The sequence below is a fragment of the Littorina saxatilis genome, linkage group LG7 (genome assembly GCF_037325665.1).
Source record: "Littorina saxatilis isolate snail1 linkage group LG7, US_GU_Lsax_2.0, whole genome shotgun sequence".
Taxonomy (NCBI): Eukaryota; Metazoa; Mollusca; class Gastropoda; order Littorinimorpha; family Littorinidae; genus Littorina; species Littorina saxatilis.
Window position 1 is genome coordinate 56,855,437 of NC_090251.1, and position 11,842 is coordinate 56,867,278.

At 43.1% G+C, this 11,842-nt stretch overlaps 1 long non-coding RNA gene across 1 annotated transcript; it reads right to left on the bottom strand.

Annotated features, from left to right (window-relative positions):
• Positions 1-2,417: 2,417 nt before the first annotated feature.
• LOC138971865 (uncharacterized) lies at positions 2,418-4,803 on the bottom strand. The gene is made up of 2 exons (XR_011457404.1): positions 4,594-4,803; positions 2,418-4,099 (listed from the first exon to the last, which is right to left on the bottom strand). It is a non-coding gene; the product is annotated as an uncharacterized lncRNA (long non-coding RNA).
• Positions 4,804-11,842: the final 7,039 nt, after the last annotated feature.

Sequence of the window (11,842 nt, forward strand, 5' to 3'; positions counted from 1 at the left end):
AGACTTTTGCTTTTTCAAGTAGCAAATTTAAGATTAAAAGTTTAGTTGATAATAGTTATTGGATACGTGTCTGCATGTAGATGGCTGTGTATGTGCCTTTGTGTGGTTGTGGATGTGTGTGGTTGTGGAAGTGTGTGGTTGTGGATGTGTGTGGATTTGGAAGTGTGTGTATGTGCACGCAGATGTGCGTGTTAATTTGGTATGAGTGTTATATGTTATAAACTTGTAATGCTTATGGTAACTCATTTTTGAATGTATGTAGTGAAGGCGTGTAAGGGCTGTACTTTTACGTATGTGTGTGTGTCTGTGTGTGTGTGTGTGTGTGTGCGTGCGTGCGTGCATGTGTGCGTTGAGATTTTCCAATGTTGATTGTAGATGATTTATTGTGCGTTGTTTATCTATCTGCATGGTATTGTCCATAAGTGTCTAATGTGTAGTTGTAAGTTTATCGTTACGTTATTTTGCTTGAATGATGTCATGTCTTCTTCTTCTTCTTCTTCTTCTTCTGCGTTCGTGGGCTGAAACTCCCACGTACACTCGTGTTTTTGCACGAGTGGAATTTTACATGTATGACTGTTTTTTCCCCGCCATTTAGGCAGCCATATGCCGCTTTCGGAGGAAGCATGCTGGTTATCCTCGTGTTGCTATAACCCACCGAACTCTGACATGGATTACAGGATATTTTCCGTGCGCACTTGGTCTTGTGCTTGCGTGTACAAACGAAGGGGGATAAGCCACTAGCAGGTCTGCACATAAGTTGACCTGGGAGATCAGAAAAATCTCCACACTTAACCCACCAGGCGGCCGCGGCCGGGATTCGAACCCTCGACCTTCCGATTAAGAGGCCGACGTCTTACCACCCCGCCACAGCGCCCGTCATGATGTCATGTCAAATAGTATGTTATTTTCATAGTTAATATGTAAAGTGCGGAGAGCATAGATTACTGAGGTTCGCGCTATATAAGCTGTCATTTATATTATTATAATTTAATATTAAGTATACACATTTCTGCATGTTTCCCCATTTTGATAATAAAGTTTCATTGAGTTCATTGAATTGAATTGAGTTTAAAACACGAGAGACAGATCAAACGTCTGGCTGGTTTTTGTACAGATTAAGCACTGCCAATGCCACTTGTGTTAGTCTGCTGTGTCCACCTGGATGAATGCTGGAACCTCTTGTGGAAGCCAGGACATGAGTGTGCATGGTGGTGTTTATAATCGTTTACACGAGAGGTACGAGCCTTTTTTGACTTCTTTGAATTGCCATTTTTATAAGCAAATAGAACTTTTGACGGTTCCTTTAGGTAAAGAGGATAACTGTTTAAAAAAAATAGCGTGCACGTGTGGTTTTTGTGTGTTTATTTTTGTTTTTTTGTGGCCATGTGGCTGCTGCCTTGTTGTTGTTGTGCATGCATTTATGTAAATATGTATAAATCGCTTACACCTCCAGTTTATCCATGGTATCGCGTGGTACCTCGTCGAAACAGAGTAGAGCCTCAAGTGACGTCATATCCATTGACCCTGTCGAGGTGTTACATAGGGTGGAACCCGCTTATTACAAAAAATCGAAGGGAAAATTGTTGTGCTTTCTTGTATCCGATTTGATTTCTTATCTGGATATTAGAAATATTCAGGCAATTTCTTTCACTTATCCGAAGAATAAAATCATCATTATTTTGCAAAAGCATTGCATTATATGTTCGCAAGGAGGCGCGCGAATGTGCATATACTTATGAATGTTTGTGTTTATAATTTCATGCCGTTTGGATAAGTATGTGCGTGCAAATTATTATATATGTCCATGTGTCATCGAGAGATAGAGAATAAACGTGTTCAAGGAAATGCCTTTTCTGACAACCTATCCTTACATTCAAAATCTTGATAAATGATAAACAAAAGAACGAACATATCAACAAACAAACCAATAAGCAAAGAAATAAAGAAAAGAACAAGCAAAAAACTGAAAAGGTAGCATGCAAACAAGCAAAAACCTACAAAATGCTGATAGGAGCAGTACATACAAAGAAAAAAAAGAGAGAGCGAGACGGAGACAATATTTTTAGAAGAGAGATTAGGTGTATGTGTGCTTTAGATATAACAAATGAACTGTTTTAGACTATTTATTTCGGAAACACACACAACGTTCACATGATGAATGACTGACACGCTTTGAGATGTAATGTTTTATTAAATTGTATACTGATATGTTTCCACTTACAATACAATACTATACAATAATACCTTATCATCTCAACCTATGATATACATTGTGGCTGATAATTAAACAAAATGAACAGAATATTAGCAAGCATTTTGACACAAACACACACACACACACACACACACACACACACACACACACACACACACACACACACACACACACACACACACACCAAGTATGTTGATAGCAATAACAATAACAAACGCTATAATGTCGATTTAAATGAGTACCTTACAATGGAATAATTTCTTCCATACATGCAACATGCCTGTTAACGATTTAAAACATAGATTTGAGTAAAAGGTATACGGTCATTCAATACGGCAAAAACCTACAGGCACAAAAACGCTTGTATTTACTAACTCAGTGTACTATAACTGTATGTTTACATGGCATTACAATATACTTAATCCCAACTGACCCTAGAAATCAGTCAGGTATGTGTCCAAGTGGAGGGATGTTTGTATCCCATGTAAAGCCTGGTTAGACATGAGATATAGTGAGCAGTACTGTCTGCAATGGAAGGTATGAACCTTTAAATAGTGTTGATCTGTTCAATGTTGTTAATCTGCAGTTTAACATTAATACACGACGAACAACATCAACAACAGCAGCAGCAAGGCAGTCGCCGTTGTGACGCTAAACACTAGCAAATAAACAAGATGTTCTTTTTCAAACACAGTTATCCCTATGTGAGATAAACAGTAAACAGTTCATTCTGTGATATACAATTCATGAAAACATCTCATTCTCAACTAATATGTGGTTTGAAACTGACAAGGATGCTCTTATCCTCAGTAAAAACGGATATGTAATGACTAACCAGGCTGTCCACACAGACAGAAAGGTATCTGTTACCTGACCAAGGTCCGACAAAAACGTCACCATAATGGGCGATGCGTTGGTCTCTCCTCCGAAAGATGCATCAAACAGGTTTCTTAGTTACGAACATCGCCATTATTTGGACAGGTTTTTCATTGATAAAATGTTCTACGGTTCTGAGGTCTCTTTAGGTCGAGAAGGACGACATATTTGTTCTGTGTAATAAAGAAATAATTCATCTGTCTTTGTTTGAGGCATGTAATTATTGGTTTTAGATAATTCACCACAGTAACCCGTGGTTTGGTCAAATGATATTATTGTGATAAAAGCATACATCCCTGCCGATGGCTGGTGACGCGAATAGCACGTACGAATATGACTGACGTCCCTCTTCATTTTCATATTATTTCAACAAAGACATAGGTTTCGAGCAACTGATCCTTCGCTCCGAGGTATCTGTTACCGCGAGGTATTGGTGCAGTACGCTACCATAAGTATGTTTTTTCTTCATATTCATGTGAAACAGTTCGGCAAAACACACAATTTACTATTTACAACGAATCATGCTGCAAACATGCATTAAAAGTATTCCCAGGAATACGCTACGTTAAAGGTGAACGAGTTCCATCGTTCCATCGTTACATTCCGTACACGTAAAATCATGTGCATACAAACACTGAAACAGTAGGTGTTGTGCGGTGAAACACATTGTCAGCAATTCGTACCAACCATTATACAGCTTCAGATTTACTGAGCAGAATCCAGATCATTCACATTCTACAAAACGGCCGCCTCTGGCCCCTTCCTCACCCCCAACCTGCTGTCTTAAAAACAAACAAAACAAACAACGGGTTGGAACCGAACTAACCACACCAGTATTTTAAACAGAAGCTTGACCCTCATTCTGCTAAAAAAAACATCTGAAGAAAATTATTCGTTTTCCGTTTCATAGAAGCAAAAATAAATATCTCATCCAAGAAAAAACAAACAAAAAAACTATTAAGAACAAGAACAGCAACAGTAGCAACACAAACAACTTCAACATTAAACCTCAGAAGTTTGTTTGTTTGTTTGTTTGTTTATTTGTTGCTTAACGTCCAGCCGACTACGCAGAGCCATATCAGGACGAGGAAGGGGGGGATGAAGGGGGCCACTTGTCAGGCGATTCCTGTTTACAAATGCACTAACCCATTACTTGTGTCCCAGCAGGCTTTAGTAAAACTAAATTAATACCTACTGGAAGATTACCAGTTTCCAGTATGTTAAAATAGGCTTAACCTATCTACTGCTGGACTTACATCAGAACACTAACAGACTAAACTATACATGAATCGCGAGACAAGCGGCAAGAGAAGAGATTTTTGGAAAAAATACAGGTGAATGAGCAAGAAGGCAGAAAAAAGAAAAGAATTCATGAAGAAAAAGAGAGCATGACAGGAAAGAGGAACCAAAAATCTACCTAACAGCAAACTAGAAAGCTCCTGCGGTTCCAAAAACAGGAGGGGCCTTTAATTTCATAACCGCAGTGCCCCACTGCGGGAAACCTCAGAAGTACACGATTAATTTCAAAACTGCTACAAAATTTGAATCACATGACCATGGTACATTAACCTTAAGATGCAATGGCTAAAAAGCATTTCACACAAATTGAGCCAGTTTCATCATTGTGGAAACACAAGCACAATACACTTGCAGCAATAAACTAAATGAAAGCAAGAACATAACAACAGAAAAATGTCAAGGTTACTGGTAATAACATATTAACTATTGTCAGAGAAGAATCTTAAAAGTACAGCAATAACTGTACACTAAAAGTACAGCAATAACTGTACACTAAAAGTACAGCAATAACTGTACACTAAAAGTACAGCAATAACTGTACACTAAAAGTACAGCAATAACTGTACACTAAAAGTACAGCAATAACTGTACACTAAAAGTACAGCAATAACTGTACACTAAAAGTACAGCAATAACTGTACACTAAAAGTAAATGAACTCACCACAGTGATCAAGGGAAAACAAATCAAAATCAAATGTACAGGGGAACAGGTGCCGATCTACCCTATCTATAAAAGGAATACGGGTGGGAAACAACTCAGTGAAGAAGGAGAGGCGGGCCAGTAACTAAGTTTGTAGCTAAGTCTGTAGCGCGCTAGCGTTGTAACCAGATCATCGTCATCGGCGTGGGTTCGAACCAAGGCACGGCGGGGATTGTTTTCTATTACGTAGCCAGAGTCAATGTTCAAGGTAGATTTTAAGCTGACGAAATAGTACTACTCCCGTGTGCAAATACATCCACAAAGACCGGTGCGCACGTTAAAGATACCGAGTTTCTAGCGCCAGTCTGGTACTTGCAAGCACACAGATAGCTAACACGCAGACCCTCAAAGACAGCGTCATGCCGCCCACATGACATGGTTAAAAAAGGGTTATGCAGACAGAACTCTCTCCATCAGGTGACCCTGAGAGGTAAGAGCTCAAGAACGCACGAGAAGAAGTGCAGAACGATAGCATCGTATACCATGCTGTAACAGGGACAGCATTAGTCCAACACTATGGTTGATCTGAGGAGCAAGGTACCTTAAAATTCTCAGTGTTCGACAGACAACACGAGGAAGTTGCAACATGTGTTCACTCAGAACGTACCTGGTTCATGTTGAAGAACCAAAAGCGATTTTATCATATACAAACAAGATTATCAAGAAAGCACATCCGCCCCCTCCCCCCCCCCCCCTCCCCTCATCATTAAAAGTCAAGGAATTGCAAAGACTGTGTACACAGGAAGGCAGCTCCTTCTGTCATTTTCATAGGATAAACACTTCATAAATTGATTGCACAGCACACACTTTTAAGAATGAACAAACGAAAACAACAACAACAATCTAACCAGATAGACTAACAAAACAAAAACCAACAACTGGAGAATCATTATTGAATCTGAAAAATCAATACATACAGAAAACAGCATTTCTTATCGTTGATGCAATTAACCATGAAACGGCACACATTTCCTAGGCGGGCAAACCCTGCAGGATCAATCAGTTCCTTTTACTACATAGTAACTCTCTCTTGTGGCATACAAGAATAAATGATATCTTTTCATTGTAACAAAGGCAACATAATAACAGTTGAAAAACATTTCATCAATGCGTCATAGGAGCAAACCAAGCCATCAACAATATGCAAAGTATAGCGTTGATGGCAACATGTGGTGCAAAGTATAGCGTTGATGGCAACATGTGGTGCAAAGTATAGCATTGATGGCAACATGTGGTGCAAAGTATAGCGTTGATGGCAACATGTGCTGCAAAGTATAGCGTTGATGGCAACATGTGGTGCAAAGTATAGCGTTGATGGCAACATGTGGTGCAAAGTATAGCGTTGATGGCAACATGTGGTGCAAAGTATAGCGTTGATGGCAACATGTGGTGCAAAGTATAGCGTTGATGGCAACATGTGCTGCAAAGTATAGCGTTGATGGCAACATGTGCTGCAAAGTATAGCGTTGATGGCAACATGTGCTGCAAAGAAAGCAAGAAAAAAAGAACAATTGCATCCAACCAAAAAAGCTACATGGTATAGCATATGTGTAGCACAGACAAGCTTGATGAGACCTACACTGTTCTACATTCGGAAAAGTCAAGGATCCAAGGAAGGCCTCCCATGCGTACTCCTGTGGCCATGCATGTTATGGTATACATGGTTGGTTATTTTTGTGGCCATGCATGTTATGGTATGTACATGGTTGGTTATTTATTGTTAACGTCCCTACAACCGATATTGCTACCCAGGATCTCAAAACATATGGAGTCACGTCATCTTGCTTTAAGTTAGTACGTACAACTGTCCCAAACCTCCTGAGAGTGGCGAGGTTCTTGATTAGAAAAATACTGAAACAAAAAATAGTTGCCTTTTGTAAACGCCTCGAGTTTTACAAAGTAAGCAACACAAATAAATGAAGAGCTGACTTGAGAACATCCTTCACCAACTAAATACATAAATATATCTAAAACATAAAACATGTACAATAAACTCACACGAGTGTATCACCTAAAGGAGCAAGTGCTGGTGTCGTTAAAAAGTAAGGAGCATTCATGTTCCTGCTTTGCTGTACCAAACACGCCAGAAAAAAAAAGCTACAGTCCCCAAGTCTTGGTCCTGCCACAGCAACCTTTGGCCAACAGACAGAAGACAGTCTGTGTTCACTCTTGATGACTCCGTGAGATCAGTAAACATCAAATAGTTCTTTATAATGGGCAACAGGGGGAGCAGTGCGATGTCTCTGTGACGTGTCTTGCCGAGTGTGAGGCAGCGTGAGATCACCAGGCGACAAGTGGACACCAGGCTGCGAGGCGTTCTGCTTATCTGCCGCAGATAGTCCGCTGACTTCTTTCTCAGAACTGTGTCAGATACACAGTCAAAATCGTCCATTTCATGAACTCCTCTCCACAGCGAATTGAACTCGCTTTCAAGTGCTGGTCTTGTCGATGAAAAACTGAGTGTGAGTGTGTCCAGGTGTGCGGTCAGCATGAACAGTTGTCTGTTGGAACACGCCCCGGATTCATAGAGCATCTGTGACACGACAGGCAGGCCTCGCATCACGGCCAGCATCAAGGGGCAGGTCAACACCTTTTGCTTTTCTGTCTGGGAAATATATGACTGACTCGAATGTCTCTGTACAACGCCAGTAATGTTTGGCTGGTGTGTACTGAAGCCCAGCTTGATGCACTCTGCCACCATCTTCTGTGGGCAGTCTCTGCTAAGCACTGCGTAACACAAGGCTGAAAGCCCTGTCACTATCATTTCGCTGATGGGAATAATCCTGTCTGTGGATGTCACAGCCAAGGGGATGACTTTCCTGGCTATCAGGTCGTGCAGGATTTCAGGATAGCCAGATGAACACGCGGCATGGAGAGTTGTCTCCCCTAAGTTATTCACACCCTTCCACTGGTCAGCACACCACAGGAACGTGGATTGGATCACGTCTATCTGACGTGCGTCAATCAGCATGTTTAGGGATGTTTTTGTCTGATAGCGGCGGGTAGGAAGATGAATGTCACCATGGAACTGAATCAACAGCTTCACAACGTTCCACTCTTTTGCTTTAATCGCCCTGTGCAGCACAGACAGGCCCTCGCCGTCCAACAGGTTGGGATCACCATCTCTCACTGCCAGCTCCTTCACTGCCTCCCAGTCCTGTTTCCTGGCCGCTCTGTGTATCGGTGTGTGGCCGTCATCGTCCTTCATGTTGATGTCAGCGTGGTGACGTTGGCAGTGATCCACCACATCCCACTGGTGCTGCTCAATGGCTTCCAGCAGAGCGGTGTCACGATGTCTGATTCCAGTCTCGTCTTTTTTCTCTACCAGCGGTTTCACTGCCTGCCACACCTCACGTTTGAACGCAAGCTGGAATATGTTCTCCCTTTGTTCGGTGGAAAGAGGACGCTGCATACTGTTGATACATTGCCACACCACGCTGCCTTCTCTCATCATCAGTGCTCGATACATCGTCTCTGTCCTTCTTTCCTCGCTCATCGGACATCTCATCACCATGGCAACGAGTGTCCACTGGTGGTGCTCCATCAAGTCGTTCAGAGCCTCCACACACTGGTCATCACTGACGCCTTGGTCCAGCAGCTCTCTACACACAGCCCACTGCTGCTGTCTGACCATGTCACGGAACAGCGAGTCTCGCCGTGTGACGTCAGTCTCAAGTCTCACCAGCTGAATCACTGTTTGCCAGGCTTTACTGGACACAGCGGCTTTCAGTGCATGGCGCGCGTGTTGCAGGTCTGGTTTGTGACGGATGTTGTAGAGAACAACTTGCCACTTTCCTCGCTTCGCTGCGGTCTTCAGTGTCTTCAGCGTGTATGTGTCCTTCTTCAGAGTGTCCTCAAATTCTGTTAATTGTTCGATTCGCTGATACCACATCGCTGGCTTAGGTCGTGACTGTCTTGTAGTTCTTGTGTTGGTGAGAAGCTCTTTCATGTACGATACATCAGCTACGGTGTTCAGCATGTGACGAACAAGCTCCCAGTCTGCGTGCATGGCCACACGGTGGAGGACTCCCATCCGCTCGCCTTCATTGAGTCCATGGCCAGCCAGCGTCAAGTAGACGTCCCACCTCTTCTCTCCTTTGGCCTCTCCCAGTGCCCAGAGCCGCTGATCGTCGTACAGTGAGTAGTCTGCCCACCGCTTCACAGCGCCCCACTGTCTCTGTTTGACAGCCGCCTGGAACATCTGCCGCCGATCTTGCTCACACACATAGGACAGACACGCGTGGCGGATAACGTCCCATCTTTTCTCACGCATCATGATTCTGAGCGCTATGCTTTGAATGCCGGGAACGACAGGGGTTGTGGTCAGAACCACCAGGACAGCGTCAGTCATTTGTGTCCATGCCTTGGACATGTAGTAATCGTGTGTTAGGTACTTGAGAAAGTGCAACTGAAACAGGGGACTGCTGCTGGAGCCATTTTTACCATATCGGTCTTCCTCCTTAATTGCTCCTTTGGGATTTGTACTCATGTAGCGCATACAAAAGCTACTGTTTTCTGCAGTTCCGCCATGTCGCTGAACAGCTTCTCCTTTAGTGGGTTTTTGTCTGGCTACGCTCTGTGTCTTGCCAGCGTATTTTTGACACAGCCAATGAACGCAAGGCAAAAAGGTTAAAAAGGTGATGGTTTTGCACCCCGTCAAAGTTTTATTGAGGTGGAGGTTAATATCTTCTGTTACTGATCTGGCTTCGCCAACAGCTGTCGGACAAACGATCTCCTTCTCTCGTCCACTCAACCATGTCTCTTTGACAGTGCCTAGCAGAGCTTCGTAGAGAACTTCTCTCAGCAATGTGTCCCAGTCGAGGCAGTCTTTCAGAGAGTACTGTGGATCTGACCACGTGACCGATCTCCACTGGGCAGGTGAAAGCTCTTTAACCCCGTCACAAGGGTTGCTGACCATGTCCCAGAAAACTATCTCCTTCGGCCCTGAGCAGTCTTTCCCATTGGCCCACGAGTGAAGTGTGTCAATTGTAAAGCGATGCAGCAACATAAGAAACACCTTCCACAATCTTCGCGATGCCAATGTTTCTAGTTCTGAGCGAATGTTGTCATAAACATAACATGACAAGATCGTTTCTATTAGGGTTTCGTTTGCATTCTCAAATACTAATAGCACATTTTTGCAGAGTTCCGTGTTACTTTCTTGTTGCTTCAGCACGTCTCTCACGGAGTTGAACAGCTTTTGTTTTGACAGCCTTGGTAAGACAGACGAGTGGGCGTTTTCACAGTGAGGCTGTATGCTATTTGTAATAGATTCATCAACAAACTCATCTGAATCAAAGTGATTTTTCAGATATGAGCAAATCAGCTTGCAAGAGAAGCAGGTACCATCGTCATCATCATTGCCATCATCGTCATCATCGCCATTGGCATCAAGCAAATCATTGCAGTCAAAATTATCTGCCTCGTCATCATCCTTGCCATCATCATCAACATTGCAACCGTCAAAAAAATTGCCATCATCATCATCATCGCCATTGGTATCAAGCAAATCATTCCAGTCAAAATTATCTGCCTCGTCATCATCCTTGCCATCATCACCAACATTGCCACCGTCAACAAAATTGCCATCATCATCGTCATCGCCATTGGTATCAAGCAAATCATTGCAGTCTAAATTATCTGCCTCGTCATCATCTTTGCCATCATCACCAACATTGCCACCGTCAACAAAATTGCCATCATCATCAGCAGCAGCAGGAGCAACATCATCATGTACGTCAATCAGGTACGTTTTGCAGGCTTTTTCCATTAACAGTCGTTTCACTGAATCACTGACTCCTTGTCCCAAAGCATCTCCAAAGGAAAGCAACAGACGTCCTTCCACCAGGGTCTTTAATGTATCGTTTATCGTGTCGTATCCACAGTCGGAAATTATGCTGAAGTTATCCTTCTCCAATTGTTTTTCCTCCCAATCAACTACACAGGAATTCCCCAGTGCGCTATGTGTCTCAGAATCACCGTCACTCTGGTTTGGGGCCTCTTCAATAGCACACGACAAATGTTCTTTTACCAGGGTCACCAGCAGATCGTCCACCTGATCGTCAGCACTATCTTCGTTTCTGAAAAAGTCACAAGAGTAACCCTTTTTAACATCGTCATATGACTCCTGTATAGCCCACCGTTTCTTACACTCCTTGACACCCCGTTCCAACACGCGAAGCGCATGACGCTGCAGATAACGGTCCGCGAGTATCCACAGCTTGGAGCATAGCTTGTCATTGGCACATTCAGGAAGTAAGCCGTATACAATAAACTCCTTTGGGTCATTAAATCCACAATCCTCCATGAACAAATCAGCATCCGAACCTTCACCAATGACGTCCTCGTCACAAATGTTACAGGCTTCAAGAACTGCCCATCGTATCTTTGAGTCTCTGACGTGTTGCTCTAACACGTCTTTTACAGCCTCCCACGCCCGTGGTCCCACTATCACTGTCAGCACAGAGTCCAGTAGCCGGTCACTGCAGTGAGGGAGCACGTACTGCACAAAGTCTTCTTCATCTGCATGTAGACATGCTATGTGGATCAACCACTCCTGTTGTGAGTCACTAACGCCCTTTGCAAACATGGGGCCAACATCCTGCCATCTTCCTTTTGCCACAAGCTGCAACATTTGTTTATCTATTTCGGCACCCCTGACCGTCCATATTTGAAGTCTCGAATTAGAAATGTTTTTTTTCACACACTGCATCAGTTTGTCAACGTCGTTCCATCGACCTTTTGAGATGAT